Raw genomic sequence first — 17,339 nt, 5'->3', positions numbered from 1 at the left:
GTTTAGATTTTTTTAACTTATGTCTATATTTTCTAACTTACTTAACTGTAGGTCTGCCCCATTTCTTTATCTTATTTTCTTTATATATACGAAATGGCTAAGCAAAAGCCCCCGCTCTAGCCATTTTCGCAGAGCATTAAATTGCATATGGAGATCGTGAACTTACACAACACAGCTAACTATGTGGCCTATTCACCCTACAATTACCTTCAGGCTACATTCTTCAACAACTTCCTTTTATGAAAAAGATGGCCACGAAAAAAAGCTCTGATAAAAGCCGCCACTTTCGGGAGCCCACAAAACGAGGCCTACAGAAAAAAATGAGTAGAAAGTAATCGTGCGCGTGGAGTATATTGGTTCTATTTATTTTATGATAATGTAATCTAAGCAATACTTTTACGGTATTATGCAACCCAGAATAGACGCTAGTTTTAGCGTTAACAACCACTGGATGTAATAAGAAATCAAATGTCCCTACCAAAGTTTTACTGACATTTCAATATGATTTAGCTTTGAAGATAGCAAGGAAAAAATTGCCGTTCATTTAGCTGTTTTCCTAATATATAATAAGTGAATATCCTCAAGAATTTGAGTAAAAAGCAATGATCGCCAAAAGGAAATTAGCTCAAGGGTATCAATCTCTCGTGTCTAGATACACTAAGTACATTTCGTTATATACTTCTTAGAATCCGTACACAGCCGGCGTCACTACAAAAAACTGGATTCCACCGTTGGGATGCATTGTTCTAAAGCAGAAAAATCGGTGCCCACTTCAGTAGCCTTTTGGTTTTTCCTGCCTTTCCCCGACAAGGCGTAGTGTGGGACTGATTCGAAGCCAGGGACTGCTTCAATGGAGCGACAAATAATATGAAAAAAGAAAGAAGTTTGTTCTGCCTGCCAGCTGAGAAAAATGATGTACTAAAAGAGAATAGAGTAGCTTCCTGGCTCATATGAGATCATGTACCTGTCGGTAACAGTACAAGAGTCAATTCAAAAGGTGTAAAGGCGGATAAGAACTTGACAGGGAAAGGCTGAGCGATGCGCGGCGGTATTGCAGTTCGACATCTGTTCTACGCTAAGAAAAACAGTCGGTGACTTGGCGAGTCACCGCTGAGTTGACAGAGAATCGTCTCAACCTCATACATATATGTGCGATAATAAATTCTGCAATACGAATAATTTTCACCCTACAGAACGGGACAGGGGGCCGTAGGAAGAGTTCAGAGAGAAGCGGTTGTTGTTGCAAGGAAACGGTACAAATTTAGCTTTGATACAATGTGCTTAGTTTGTAACACATTTGAAGGCAATGATGAGCACGATAATGCAGCTCACGAGCAAATGTGGAGTCGTCCAAGATCACTTCAAAATGTTAACCTTTAAAGAACAAATCGCACAACTTTTCAAGCTAGTATATACAATTGAGTGGCACTACCATCTACGTCAAACTAGGACAGTGTTTTAAAAAAGTACATATACAAGGACATGATAATTTTTTAACGTTAATGGCCACGTGTGGCGTATTGTCTCGTTATCCGAACTACTAACCATAGCGAATTATAATTGACGTTTGAAACAGACGTGCTCAATAAGGTCAACTGTTACTTTATGATTGTCTTATATAGACCTTAAAAGCAACGTACGGAAAAAGCGTTTAGTCGCTTGATAACGTATGTATCACCTTGCACACGAACCAACACCATCTGGCACGTTCTACGGCCAAACAAAAATGTGAAACGGCGTTAAATCACTGATTACTATTACAAGGCTATTTCTCTCTCAACAGCTTTCGAATCTCTCAAATTCTGCAGTAACGCTTGTATGTGCTCGCAGTCTGGGGCCAAAGAAACAGACTGGGAAATGAAGGATGTTGTCGCAAAACCTGTGTTACACCAAGATATCCTTGCGACTACTTCTCAATACTCATATATTCTCTGAGGTAAACAGCGCTTATAGCCTTGTAGCGTAAATCAATAAAAAAATACGTGTATTTGAACATACCGGGTTGGTTAGGATTTACCTGGAAAAAGATGTTCTCATTGCAGGATAATTAACAAACGACGTTTTTAGCCATGTGATCAAATCGTTTCTATTAAGTTTTTGCCCCTAGTATTATATTTATGTTGAAAGTGCCTTTTCCCTGTCAAGTCTGCGCATTAAACGCATCTGTCGGTATCAGCGATACAGAGGGGCTTTCTGGAGGAATTATGCATGCCTATTTGTCAACGCATGATCACCGGATGTCGATAAAAGAAACTAATAAACCGCCTTCAACTTACTGTTCAGACAAGTAGGTGTATGATATGCGCCTAACGAAGGCACGTGTCCCTTGTACGCATTTAATACCCAGTAATCGTTATAATATCATTGATGACGGCATCAACAAAATTTGATTATGTACAGGCGACGACACAATTTTCCTTCAATCGGAGCACTGAGTTACTGTTGCCACTGCAACCATCATTACCCCCGCTACCCTCAAACAAGAATTCACTACTGCCAGAGCAACCCCTCCGTCGTCATCGTTACCGCTACAGCTCGCCCCAAAAGCGCAGATCGCTACTGAGGTATAGCCTAGAATAGCATCATACAACCCGCCAGTGGTGGTAAAGCAGCCATGCCTTTCCATATTCGGATTTACCCAAATTTGACAGCGGTGAGTGGAGCGATCCCTGCCAGATGGTCGCATGGCGCGGTCGAGCCCGCTTTGACGCCCCTCCACCCGACCCCCAATTTTCGGCCCGTTGAACCTCGAGGGAGTGAACTTTCTGTCTCCGTCATCGGTGCTCCCGGAGAAACGAACAATGAAAGACACACGACGAGCTCAGGGACACGAAGTGTGACTGAATGGCTTCGTTTGGTTGACGGCGAGAAGAACCCCCTTGTAAGCTAGACTGCTGCTATTTCTGTGTCTACCCCTGCCGAGCAAAGCGCCTATATTCCATAGAGTGCTCTGGGGCTGATCTTCCCGGTATGTTGATGTAACCTCTCGGTAAACTACCTCTTGCAGAGACTGCATTTCAGAAAGCACCAGACGATTGCGAAAAACTGAAGCAAGATATGTGTCTATACATGTGTGTGTATAGTGTGTATGTGCTTCCATGTCAGTCCTTGAGCCATACGATAGCTAACAACGTTGATGATAACGCCACCGTCCTGCTGCGGCCCCTCTGTTACTAATGCTGCTGTTGGTTGTTGATGATGCTGTGTGTGACACAGTCATTCCCTTAGTCTTACTGTCGATGAAATACCGAGCATTCCCCTCGATTCGGAGTCGTTCTGTGAGTTGTGTTCGACGAGTCACACTTACATCTCACCCAGTCACGATCAGATGCGTGTGCACACACGCAGACACCGATGCATAGGCCACACCATTGGCCACGGCATTGACTGACCCAGCACCGACATCCAAACTCACGAAGTCAAAAGCCTAGTAGGCACATTCAAGCGCAGACACACTATATCCCGCGCACTGAGCCCCACAGCAGACAGTCATATTGAATGCTTCTCCTTTAAGTAGGAACACAGGACAACCGACACGAGTTGGTAATGGTTGGTGGCATCCAATGAGGTAAGGAAAGCAGGCAGACAGGGGTCGTTGGACAGACCGCGCTACAGCAGAAGGTGACACCGGCCGCCAGTAGTACAGTCCGAGTTATCGGAGCGCTTAGGGGGCTGAAGCAAGACGACGGTAGCAGCAGTACTCTTTGTTGTTGTTAGCGGTGTTCAAACGGGAGCAGCGGCAGCTCACTTAGTGATCTGGGGTTCGTAAAGCGACAGAATAATGGAAAGGGAACAGACAGGGATGGTAGGGAAGTCCCAGGGGGTGTACAGAGGTTAGAGAAGTGGTCGATGCGGTGTCCTGTTTAGCTAGACCGGAGCCAAATTGGGTCTGGCTGGGAGTCGGTGTCTTAGCAGTGATAGTGACAGCGAGAGGCCGATGGTAACGGTGATCGCGGTCTATTCGTCGCCTACTCCCCGGATCTATCCATGAGATCCGCACGCACACTGAAGTAAACAGAGGAAAGCTGAACAGGATAAAAGTCCTCAACCTCAGTTACCCACAATACGACGGCGGATCAAGCCGGCTCAGTTTCTCCGCCGCGTTTTGATATACAACGAAACAGACTAACATAGGGACGCGTGCTTAGTGGCTGGTTTCCGTGTGTACAGTATATCGGTGTTCGGATTACTTATCCAAATCGCGTTTATTATAAGCAGCATTAGGAACAAGAGAAAGGCCTAACTTCACACTGCAGGCAGGCCAGAGCGTCGTTGATTACTGCAGTGCATCGCTGGGGCGTGGTTCAGAATATTGGCGCTATTCGAGCTTGGAGAGAAGCCAGCCACGTAAGGCTTCTTTCACCATCGCCACAGCCATCATGATTATGACGAAAGCAGCGATGTGACAATGATAACGATGCCAACACCCGCGCTCCCGTCCGATGACACAAATTGCTTATAGAATTGATCATAAAGGAGTATAATATTGCCGTGTACGACACCAGCTGGCAGTTAATGCAAAATCATGGTAGATGTTGCTACAACTTTATTCATACACCGATAATATATTGCAATAACACACAAAATCAAACGGCATACAGTTCATTAAAAGACGAACATCAAAATATCATATCCTATCTTCAGCTAATCTAATTGTATACAAATAGAAAATGGCAGGTAAAGTTGGCGCACAAACGGTATAATACATACAGTCAACAAGTTCGATTATATTTTATTAACAATTAGTAACTACAGCGTATTGCACGATGCTGAGGGGGGCGACAAAAGCTAGAGCTACAAATCTGGGAAACAGTGGCGACGGGGCAACGTTTTGTCTCGCCTTTCGCCCCGTCCTTATCAGCTGCAACCCCCCGTTTACGAACCGCGACGTAGTGCGCTACTGCCATTGTTACTACTACTATTACTACTACTTCTACTAAATACTCGTTATCATGCGTCAAAATTAAGAGCCATCGGAACTATGTCGACGGTGGAGTGTGAGGTGGGTGCGCCAGTGCCTGCGATGAAACGGGGGGCTGATGGGTCTATTTATATGTATCGGTAGACGCTATGAGAAAAAGAAGAAGGTGATGGAAAACTGTGGAGAAGTGGCTAGGTAACGCTGAGGAGCTATAGGAATGGTCGCAAAACAAAGATTGGGAACTCCACTCCAGAGCTGTACCTTCGAAGGTGTGTTCGAAGAGAAGGTAAGCTGAGTATTCACTCGGGTAGCCTGGCCTACACTAACCACTGGCACCGTTCAGTGGGGTTCAGATTAAATCCTCCAGATCTATTCGAACGGGGGAGAACTAAGCGGAGCTTGACGGCCAAACAAGGGATATAGCCTCCCCCTAGTCCAAATTGCCTGAATATGTAAAAAGATAGCGAGAGAGTCAAGGTATCTAAGGTGGCACTCCGTAGCATTGAAGAAGCACACAAAGTACGAGCTGGAGGATCAGCGTCAGAAAGAAGGATATGGTTAATATCGGAGCATGACTGCTGGGCTGGGGGTAGTCTCCTCATCCCTGCTGCATAGCACTTCCTGACGCAAAAATGTCGGGCGCAAAAGCATAAGGGGTCGAACAGTCTGAAAGAGGTGCTGAGCTAATCGACGCACTCAGGAACGGCGAAGTAGAAAGGACAGGGAGGGAAGCCTGCATGTACCCAGACTAAACTTTGCCTGTCGCGGAATGCTGGAGAGCAGTGGCACGAGCAACCGATTTGGCATTCGCCTGCCTTAGCAAAAAGACAAATAGAAAAATTATTGACTTAGCCTTTTTATGTTTCTCCACGTTACGCTATGAGGCAACCCGTTGAGATCGGTCGTTAGATTCCACTTAATGAGGTCCGTTCAAATCATTTGCGTGGCTGGGGCCTCTGGCTTAGGCTTGAATCTGAGCACAGAGTCTCAACTCTGTCCTAGAACTCAGTCTGAAATCGGCGCTATCGTCTATAGTTTTGAAATGCGCGAAGGAGAATTGGTCGAAGGGAAACTCTACACGCCGCCAATAACAACTGCTATCAGTTCGCGCGAAACAATAATGAAGGCAACACCAGTAATGAAAATGTGAACATTGATCCCGATCTAGAAGCGTTTGTTGACAGTTTCAGTCGAAAGATTTATCAACTCATCGAATCATGAGGGATTCAGAAGATGCTGAGGAAAACGTGTGTTAACTAAAGATGTGCTAAAATACCGATATGAGTTCGCATGCAGAGCCTCCATATGGCCGAGGCAGACAGCGCAGACTTCGTAAACTAAACTCACAAATAGTATCAATACTAGCCAAGGAAGCTGTAGTATTTTCAATGACGGATTTCCTTAATCAAAGGGAAATGGGTTATCTGCTAGGCTGATAACGCCACGGAAAAACAGGGCATTGTTTACTCGCTCTTCTATGCTTCCTACTATACGTGGTATGTCGAGAAAGACTATTGGTTTTACTTAGTTCCGAGCAGCCGTTTCACTATTATTAAGAGCCCTTAACCCCTTCAAAGTATTTATTCGTTATCAGGTAATTTCTCGTACGCGGACGGTTCCGAGTTCAGTTCTCGCAAGCCTTCTAGTGGACCGCGTAGAATGTATTAGGTTTCACATTTTGCCCCCTAAACCGCAGAACTGTAGGCAGTGATTTGGTTTTTATAGGACTTACTCCTTCTGTCTGTGGTTCGGCCACCGGAACAAAAGCCTGAGTTCGTTTCCCAAGGAAGAGCGCTATGGGACAGGCGGGAAACAGGTTATGGTTCCGAAAAACGGGGCAGCACATACACACATCTTCTTCATCCATATCCTGCTACATGCAAGGCGGTGTACGGCATGGAACTGTCATTAGCCCGGGTACTTTCCACGTAATCGATGTGGGAAGCTCTTATCATAGATCCATAAAGAGCGGCTGGTTTTCAAGCGAAGTAATGCCACATTTAGTCAATGATACGTTGGTTACTTTCTGATTAGCAACACGTACGTTCAATAACCTTTAATGTCTTTTTGGCAGCGCACCGACACTGTGCTAAAAATAGATCCAAGCATGCATCGAATCATCAGACACCAGATCGTTTGTCAACATGCGGAGAAGATATATGTTCAAAGCATAGCAAAACCAATTTTAGTCATAATTAGTTGTAAAAAGAGCGATAATGCCCCAGAAGACTTGAAACGGTTCTGCGTTATAAGCGATTAAGTGCTTTGCCTACGTTTTACATATGTTCATTCTAAGGGCATCAACATTATCACGCTTCCTGTTCGCGTCTTTATACAATTCATGTGTGTTTATATAATATACACGTACATACACACCGAGATGAGCACGTTAATCAACACGCAGTCCTGTTCAAGCCGTCGTGAGTATTCGATGCTCACCTTTATTGCGGAGTTGCAGAAAAAGACGCAAAAAATGAACGCGGTCGATGCGTAAAATCCCCTTAAAGACTATTCAGATTTCCTGATAGAGTCCCTCGAGTAATTGTTATCCACCGACTTCAATCGGTCGCGGATGGAGCATGAAGCATACGGAGGTGTGGTGTGAGTGAGTTAGCCCCAAGGCAAGTCAGGGGGTGTCACCCCGATATGCTATCAAACACAGAGGCGACCCCTGGTGGCTACAGGCATCAGAATTCGCCTGGGTCCAGTTAGGCAGAAACGCATACAGAGCTACTCATTCACCAAGCTTCTTGCTTCCCAGGCTGCCTGTTTCCATCTCTATATCAACAAAGCTGGCGGCTGCCCGAGTTGGCACTACCTGTCCTGGACCCGCCCAGCTCGGTCTGCTGCTCCACTGTGAACTACTTTGAAATTTGACGGATCTTAAACGCATACCGTGAAGATATTTGCCTAGTAAGCGTATGTGTGTGCACACAACTGTGTGCGTACAGGTTTAATATAATAGTCAATCAGTGCTATACATTGTATTCCATTGTATAGAAATCGATAGCAAGTTTGTGATAACTAAAACTGATAGTACGTGCGGTTTGTCAACAAACTGCGTAGGACATATGAATAAACAGATACCGCAAAACGATTACCTTAGCTGACCGGGGTAGGCAGTAATTCGCGAAAAGGAATGTTTATAGAAAAAGTTACCATTCCTGATATATTAACTCTATTCAAATGGCTTCACTACAGCGAAGCTGTCTGCGCAGAGGCTGTAGAAACGCTTGCGTTTTAGTACCGACTTGAGTCGAAAGATTGAGGTTATTGAGCTTTTTACAAAAACTTTGTGGCAGTCTTTACAACGGTATCGTACATTACACCGAGAGCTGTGCTGGATCTTCCAGAATCCTTTTGCATCTCGACTGAATCTATACCTCTTGCGCCGCACCTTGGGGGCTATTGAGAACTCGCATAAAAGAAGTCGTAAGTAACGCAGCTGAAGACATGATAGTAAATGTCAATACTTCAATTTTGTACAGATCGCATGAGTTAGTTTCGTTGTATACTACCACCTGCATGTGTTACTGGACTAGGCATACCATCTTTGTATCCAGTTCGATTTGACACAGTTAAGCTGGAAGCCTGGGTCTACAGACCATTCGAAGCTTCACACGTCTATTTCAAGGGCCGAAGAACAGCTGCAACACGATCCTAATAAACATCACCTTCTCAGACAAGGCGCATTTTTGCCTGATTCGACTAGGGAACAAGCAAAGCTCCCGCATATGCGCGTACGAGAATCTTCACGCCATTTACGAACAACGGCTTTGTACAGTTAAAGTATTCCTATAATGAAAATTCTGGGCAGAAGGGATCGGAGAAACGTTTTTTTTTTCAAATGGAGTATTAATGACTTTCGTTATGGGGGCTATGGGGGGGGGGGGGACTAGTCCAGACAATAGACGGCTTCAACAAGACGGCGCAACTTGCCATTGGGCACTTGAAACGTGGACTTATCGATGGAGAAGTTCGATTGATGCACTCATACAGTGGCCGCTCTGTTCATGCGACTTAACGCCATAGGATACTTCTACTTTAGAAGCTCTGTAGCATTTGGCCCTCTGCAACCCGGGAGTTAGAAGAGTGTATTTTCAGAAATTCAAGGTAGTTATTGAAAATTGCTCCTGATTTATGGCAAAAAGTTAGAATAAAATTAGGTACTTTGTTCGCCTGAACGAGATATTGTCTAAAATTCAGTGGCAAGCATTGCCATGAGTATTGATACCGTCCAACAAAGTGGCATCATTCATCAAGGTTCAAAATGGATATATTGAGAATAGGTCAACCAGTACTACAAGCAAGTCATGTAATGATTGAATCATTTCTAAATGACTTAGAACCTACGAAATTGTTATTTCACAGACGCTGAAGGCTTTTGCTCAATGTCTGTAAGCACAAAATGGATAACACTTGTTTATTCTTAGGCTAATTATCTTGGGCGGTAGTGTTTGATGCTGTGCGACCTACAGGCTAGTTGAGTGAAAGGAAAAGAACTCTAGACCGACTCCAGCCAGCGATTTGTCCAGAGTAGGCATATCATATAGGTGTAAAAAGCATTATTAAATACTATAAGTAATGATCCAACGCACTCAAGTTGTCTCCTTTTGTGGGATGCCGATGTTGGCGATCTAGAATAAGATAAGGATCTAAGTTACGCCATCTTCGACAACACCCGTTCCTATTTCTCGTATAAACATCCCCTTCGTTCAGTTAACCTGCCTGCCGTAAAGACGTTGAGATGTGGAAAGCTAAGATATCCTACGACAACTTCCCTATTGAATAAGCTTTTATCTGAATAAGCACATTACGTTCAACAGTAAGTTTCCCCTTGATTTTATAAAGTGTTTCTGCAACCGTTGCCGACAGAATGTCGTTTTTATAGCTCCCTTCGATCGATGCATTGACCATACAACAGGTTCATATTTTGTGTAGTGGTTTGCTACTCGTACGTTTAAAGCCTGTGTTTATATATGTGGGCGTAAGCTACCTATCAGTTTACCGATTTAGTGGCTCTCTCGCTTGCTGGTATCGCATATTAAACGTAACAATATTGCAAGGGGTGAATTGATCGCGCACGATGCAGATCGAGTGAATTTGTTATTGTGGCGTCCTTATACCCATTGTATAGCCATGCAGAGGTCCAACAGACGCTGTTGATGATCTTGTCTGATATCACAAAGAACCAGCTGCAGAGGAAACCCAACGTCGCTGATAACGTACCACTTCAATAAATGTGTCACAGCTCATGTAAGATGTTATGCAGGCCACGAAGCAGCCTATAGGACAAGCCAAACAGTATCTGAAGACATGGGATGCATATATATATATACATGGTAGGAAAGGTCAATATGACATCTATAATCATCTTCATTCTTTGCAGAATACACAACAGATGTGAACAGAGAGTCAATCAAATAGATTAACTTGCAACCGACTTGTCAGATGACTGTTACGTTGTCTCGCTAATAAACAGACTCCTGCGACTTTTCTTCCTCATACGTTAGGATATAGCTTCACTCTAGATAGAATAGGTGGAATGAAAAATCATGTAAATACATTGCACATTCTTCCATAGGCGTCCAGCTTAAATTTACTGCGTCTATAGAAACAAAAGTACGGTATGTTTTTGTCAGTACATCACATATAGTTAATGCAATGTGCCAATGGCCTGCAAAACAAGTTACTGCAGAGATAAAAACAATGCGTGATGATACCAGCATTAAATAAGTACTAGGTAAAAACAAGCTTGCCCTTCCGTCGAAAAGAATTAATCACAACTGTACTTCGACGCAGTGTAGAATGGTATACTTGCAGGCGAATTTTCATCTGTCTGTATTATAATAGCTAGAAGTCTTTCACATGTTTAGTACCGATTTGAGATTAAGCAACGTTGGCCTAACAACCAATAGTGGATAACAAGCGTATCCTTGAAATTTAGTCCTCAGTTTAATTAGAATTGGACTAACTACCTTTTGAGCTGTCGTTTCAGAAACGCTTGTATTCACGTGAGCCTAGTGTATTTAAGGTACAACAACAGTCTACCACTCTTCTTGCTTCATACCATTCGTATCGGTGGCAGGTTTTAGAAGCAGTATAAAGTCCCCCAGTGAACTCAACGATCGTATCTTATCTTGCCTCGCTAAAATGTGCCCGTGACTCATCATCTAATATGACGACGCGTTTTCGGAAGTCGTTTACGATCCCCCCCCCCCCCCCCGCCTGTCGTCGTCCCATCTCACCCATTTGCTTCCACAAAAGCGTTCGTCAGGGGCACGGACCGTTCGTCGATATCATTTGACGTCAAATCTGACCGCAACACACAAACATACATTAACGAGTAAGTAACAGTAAGCGGTACGATGCGTTGTATAAAACCGCAATAACAGTTGCCATGTGCTTGCTTGTATACCTACATACTTTTTAATAGAGTGTCTATTAACCCTCTTCCGCTCTATTTAATGGCGTTACTTTAACTCTGCGAATGACTGTACCGACGCAGTTGACAACAAATAGATATATTTAACACCACCTGTCCTCTCTCACTGCGTCTACATACAAACATACACACATGTTAGCGAACAAGTCTACATACTGTACGTGTAAGCTATCAACGCCGCTTAGGCTTAGTCGTAGATAGCAAACGGAGAGGCAAGTCGGAATATATATCGAGAGGGAGAGAGAGAAATTCATGTAATAATAATAACAACAACCCCGTCGTACCCTCTTACTTCTCGCAAAGGCTCAAGGAGTGTCTGTTCGACTGTCATGACGTGAAAGGGTGACGGCGATGATAATGATTTGTGAGCGCCACCTCATACAAAGCGACACCTCCAGGATTTTGTTCGCGCTGTACCAGGTGCTGTCTCGTTCTCGAACATTCGGCAGTACAAAGCAAGATAAATAGAGGAATGGGGATGAGCAAGGCATCCCCGAACTTACCCCTGAGGGCATGGAACAGGACCAGAACGGTGCGGAAGGAGGGTAGAAGAGTGGTATGTGTTCAGTCGTCACTGCTGCACTTGCTGTCATCACCGCCACAGCCACAGCCACAGCCACTGCCTCTACTATGACGGCAGTAGGGGCATCGCTGGCGCTATCCGAGGGCGATAGCGGCACGTGCTTCGAATGACACGGCATGCTCAAATAATACATTGCTGTAAGTAGTACTAGTATATTCACCGCATATTACATACACAGACATATGTACTCTATTAAAAATGCATGCTATGACACTGTTGTTCTGCTATATAGTCTTTTTCGGCCGGCAGCCAGAAGTCGTGGTCTCATGCTGAATGTCAACTCCTATTGCCCTGCACGAGGGCGTCAGCCCCAGCAGAAAACGCGGTAGCAGCAGACGACACAACCGTACTGGTGCACGCTCAATCTTAGAGTTTGTTTATGAAAACAACTAATACGGGGGGCGGCGACAATGACAACAACAAAAATACAACACAGCGCGCGTGATGTCCAGTTATGAATGCAGTGATGATAACATCTAGAACGGCTGTACAAAGGTTGCTGACATCTTTGCTAATTACTAGCCCTACGAATGAGCGAATTAAAATAAATAGTTAGTTAACAACAATAAACGCTATTCGTATCTATTCAGTACAATATAATATGGCACTATATAGATGTATGTGTAATAGAAGGGAGGTAGCGACCTCTTGTTAGGTAATGCGTCTTGTTAGGCGTTAACTTATGCAACTAGTGGTCATAAATTGGATGGACGTTTAGGTTGTATAGTTCAGTTCAAGTTAAAGTCTGTGTCTATCACATGATACAATTATAATGGTAATAATACTATTTACAGCTAACTTTCCCTATTTTGTGATTCGGGGACCGCTCTAAAATAAGGAGCATCGCTACTGGGCCTCAAGACAATGTCAGCTAGAGATGCGGAAGCAAAAAAAAACAGTTCAATCAGCTTTTGTACATCAGAAATCCATGTACTATATGTAGCATATGTAGCATGCTGGTGAAATATGTTAGTCTCTTTTTGAACTTAAATCAGGACATGCGCCATGTTGCCCAGTTCATAAACACTATTGCTACCATTGTCACCGGAACAACACATAAATATTTCCGAAGCTTATGAATGGGTATCGAGGGGCACTCGAGGTGAAATCACTTAAGACGTCGCTTCGTTGTCACTGCCTCGTTTCTTTGGTGGCATTGGTAGCATTTCTTTTAGGCAGATCCTGTTCCTTTTAAAAGGCAAAACTGACAAAGAGGAAGTAGAGGACGTGCGAGAAGAATATCCACAGCTAACCGATGCAAGGTGTGCTTTCGTACGAAGATTCCTCGAGCTCCCTTGGAGAAGGACAAACCACATCGTTTGCCTGCTCGATCCTTTCCCGTGCTGAGCCATGGCCTCCTTCAAGCGGAAATTAATCATTTTTGCTGGAGTCATCTTTCCTCTAGTTATCGATTTCTGCTCTGCTTGAAGTCATATTCGCTCGATGTGCAGGGATGATAAGCAACGACTTTTTGTTAATATTGTACACGGACGACAATCGTATTTTGTTTGGCAAAAAAACATGAGTTGACGGGTTTCTGAGCGTGCACTTCTATTACAAGACGTCAGTCAATTAAGTTAGCCAATATCAGAGTAAGATTTCATAAAAATGATACTTTTAAATAGATGGTTGCCAGTACGATCGAAACACATAGGTCGACTCTTATTATACATCATATATGTGTTTATACAAGCGTTAATGACAACAATGCGACACCTATAAACATGACCTCAGAGGAGAGGGAACATGATTTAAGCGCAAAACTTTTTGTAAATCTATATATGTAAGTTTAACTTTCTTCAAATATTGAATTGGCTCCTTTATTTCCAGAAGTATGTGTGTGATAGTCGATTCCTGAATATACTTGTTTGTTGTTATTTTTGACTGTGAAGCGGTAACATCTCCCATAGTACCCTGTCTGCACATCAATCATAGAAACGGAGAATAGTTGCGGTTTAAGCCAATAGATACTTAATTAGCTAGAATCTATCTGAAGTGACGATTTGCCTCAGAAACCACTATAATTAGTGTTCTGATCATATTTTTCCTCGACTACTTCAATGGTTATTTTCAGTGCGGTTTTCCGTGTAAATAGGTAATGACGTTTTTACGTGAAGCAGCACTGAGCGATTGCTTCAACCTTAATATGGGGAAACCTTTCGTGCGTAGTGGGGGATGGATCGGTTAGAATTATGAATCTTAACCATTTACTTATATTATATATATGTAGGTTTATAAACGAGCCAGCTACCTATTTGGCTAGAAGACGTAGAAAAACAACTAGCAAAAACCGAAAGTTATGCTGACTATGTTTGGCGAACTTGCGTTCAGGCTAATGTAATAGACTTAGAAGGTTAAAATTAGTTCATGCGGAGCCGTCAGATACGCAAATATATTTAGATATGTCTATTCATCGCTTAACAAAAAGCAACTTAGCTAAGCTAGAGGGTTTTTCTAGGCTTTCTGTGATCCTTATACTACGTTCGTCCAAAGGACGGCCACGCGTCTGGTGCCGTCGATCAGATTATAATCTCGCCAATTTAGAAACGAATAGGGAAGTTAGAGATGTAACCAACATTATACAGTGATTATTCAATATTTGGTCTACTTGATGGTTTCATATCTTAAATTCATGCTATTTTTTTTTATGAAATATCTGTGTCACGTCGGCTTTCAGTCGGAGATAACTCAGATGAATCATCATGGAAAACTAAATGTCTAGCGTGCTCATTATTGGAACCCGTCCTTAGCTCAAATACATTCATTTTGTATATATTACATTGGACTCACTTCAGCTGGCCCTGAATATGATTCAGCATTTTCACCTTTGAGACAACCCCCTGAAACGATCCGCAGACGCGTGCCATCATATATGTCTATGTAGATTAGATATGCGAAAATAATGTTTATAGAATTTGGTTTTAAGGGTAAGTTTAAGTAGAATCCGATCGACTTTTATTAAATACGTTTCTGATCCAGTAGCAGATATTATTCAGAATCTGCTATAACGTAATCTGCTGCGTGTGCCGAAATTGATAGCTTTTCTTCAGCACAAAGTGTACCATTGAGTACCACACTTCACACGGTGCTCCAGTGTTATGTATCATTCCGTTCAGTGTAATCGATCTCAGCTCTTATGAAATCACTGTGACTTTAGTTCATATTGCTAAAGTAAGAGTAATATTCACTATTATTGTTAGCAGATAAGTGTCTTCGTTAGACCACTCACGTGCACCGATATACGAAGCACAGAAAGTAATTAATGGTAGATTAATAGTGGAGCTGATGGAGATCTTCCTGCCAATCCCAATGAAAGGATCAATGTCCATATACAGGGTCGAATCAATAGCCATTTATCTCCTAACACGCCTACACATTTATTTCGCAATGTCTCAACTAGTTATTTCATAACAGTCTTCGCCGTTAATAGCATGTTCAGTTTAATCGCACTATTGCATGCTATTATTATGACCTGTACTGCGCTCCTTTGATCAGTTAATGCAAGTCAACACAAGACCTTTTTATTCATTTCAATGACACTCCCCGTCTTTGGCAACTTCCTATAACTCCTAACATTCAGATCAAAAGCTCCTGGTCCTTACCGCGCTCTCTGTTTGCTACTTGCTTCGAGATCTATTCCGCTGTTGCTCCGTCAATTCCCGTGTTATCGACATTCATCTTGGCCTGTAGCAGTAGTAGTTGTCCGGGTGGCTGGCCAACTAGAACAAGCTTCATATAGCTTTTTCCGACTATAACGCAAGGCGAAAGACTTCACTACATCGAGACTCAAGCAGGGCGCAAAGAAACACAGGCCTCTCAAAGTACTTTGCCAGCGCCTTGCTCTGACCGCCGATCTCAATCCACCCATGAATTGGCTCTATTCCCTTTCCATATCCTCTATATCTTACATAGCACTGCGTTACCTATAATGTCGTACCTCATCCTACTACTGGACGACCACTAGCACTATGGCTACCTTACCGCCGTGTTCGAGGCGGCGGCCGTCACTGTCGCAGTAGCCGCTGTGGTAGTAGTGGCCGTAGTACCGAAGTGCGCCGCAGAGGAGCGCTGCGGTTGCTATCAATCAGAACATGCTCGGGCGTGTTCCACCACCCTGGATTGACACCGAGAGAGAGAGAGAGAGAGAGAGAGAGAGAGAAAGAGAGAGAAAGCCACCGAGCGAATACCGACTCTGCCACCACCACACATTCGGCGGTCCTATACATCGCCGACTACTCGCAATGGCACCGAAGATTGCCCACCACTCACCACGGGGTATGATGACAAAGACTCAGGCGGGGGCGAGTCCATTACATATAGCGCCTCCTTCCGACTTAGTTCACACAGATAGCGGAGATCAACGATGTAGTGAAGAGCTAAGGGTTTCCGCTGTTCCGGTGGCGGCGGTAATGGGCGGCGGTTGAACGCAAGCAGAGAAAACGAGTGAGTCTGAAGGCATTTTTTTGCCTTGGGCAGATATGAGCCAGCAAGCAAGTCATTTCAAAAATAGTAAGGAATTGAGAACAGGTACTGCGGGCTAGCTAACTGCTACGAGAAAGGGAGAGAAGGGGGATAAGGACATATGGGGTGAAGCTGCTGCTGCCTCACTGCTTCATCTACAGTCATTCAGGTCGGCCGGACACAAACTGTCCCATATTCCTCGTCGGCACAACTGCCCTTATGTTGTTAGACCTTCTTCAACGGCCACTGATCCCGGTCATCACCAGAACTCCCGTTCCAGCACGTTCAACGCAGTTTAGTTTCATCCAGTCCTCCCCCCGCTAAATTCCCTCCTTTCAAAAGTCCTGGGCGCTGTAGTAAGATCTGTGGAACAAAGTAGAGAACGTAGAAGAACAACCAGTGTGTGGCTCACGGTAGGACATCGGTGGTCTTAGTAGTAGAATAGGGCAAGGCAGAAGGAGGGAGGTAAGGCTGTTTCCGCTGGCGAAGTAAGGCTAGTCCAGCGTGTCGACTACGGTAACCTTGTCGAGCCACCATAGTCGTCGGAAGAAGTCGGCAGGGTCAGGGCAATGGCGAATGGCGGAAACCGAGAAGCGAAGCGAGCGGTGGCCTGACAGAGACCACTGCCATAGGCCGAAGCCGAGATAGATAGTAGCTATCCTCGGAGAAATGTCGGTTCGTCAGATGGCCAGGCGGCCACACATATCTAGAAGAGAACTTACGATTGCCGCCACCACAAAGACTACGTCAAAGCCGACCTACCGCATAATACTACGTGATTTTCTTATCTCCTGCTCTCATTCTTAGAAATAGTGAAATGAAAAACGTTCCTTCGTATAGGCCTACTTTTTTGTACCTATACACTTTTGCGATTTACGGTGCTTGCGCTCCCCCTGTCCGATATCTAATGATAGTTCTAGTAGATCGGT

The sequence above is a fragment of the Varroa jacobsoni genome, unplaced genomic scaffold (genome assembly GCF_002532875.2).
Source record: "Varroa jacobsoni isolate VJ856 unplaced genomic scaffold, vjacob_1.0 scaffold_133, whole genome shotgun sequence".
NCBI lineage: Eukaryota > Metazoa > Arthropoda > Arachnida > Mesostigmata > Varroidae > Varroa > Varroa jacobsoni.
This window is presented reverse-complemented; position numbering follows the sequence as displayed.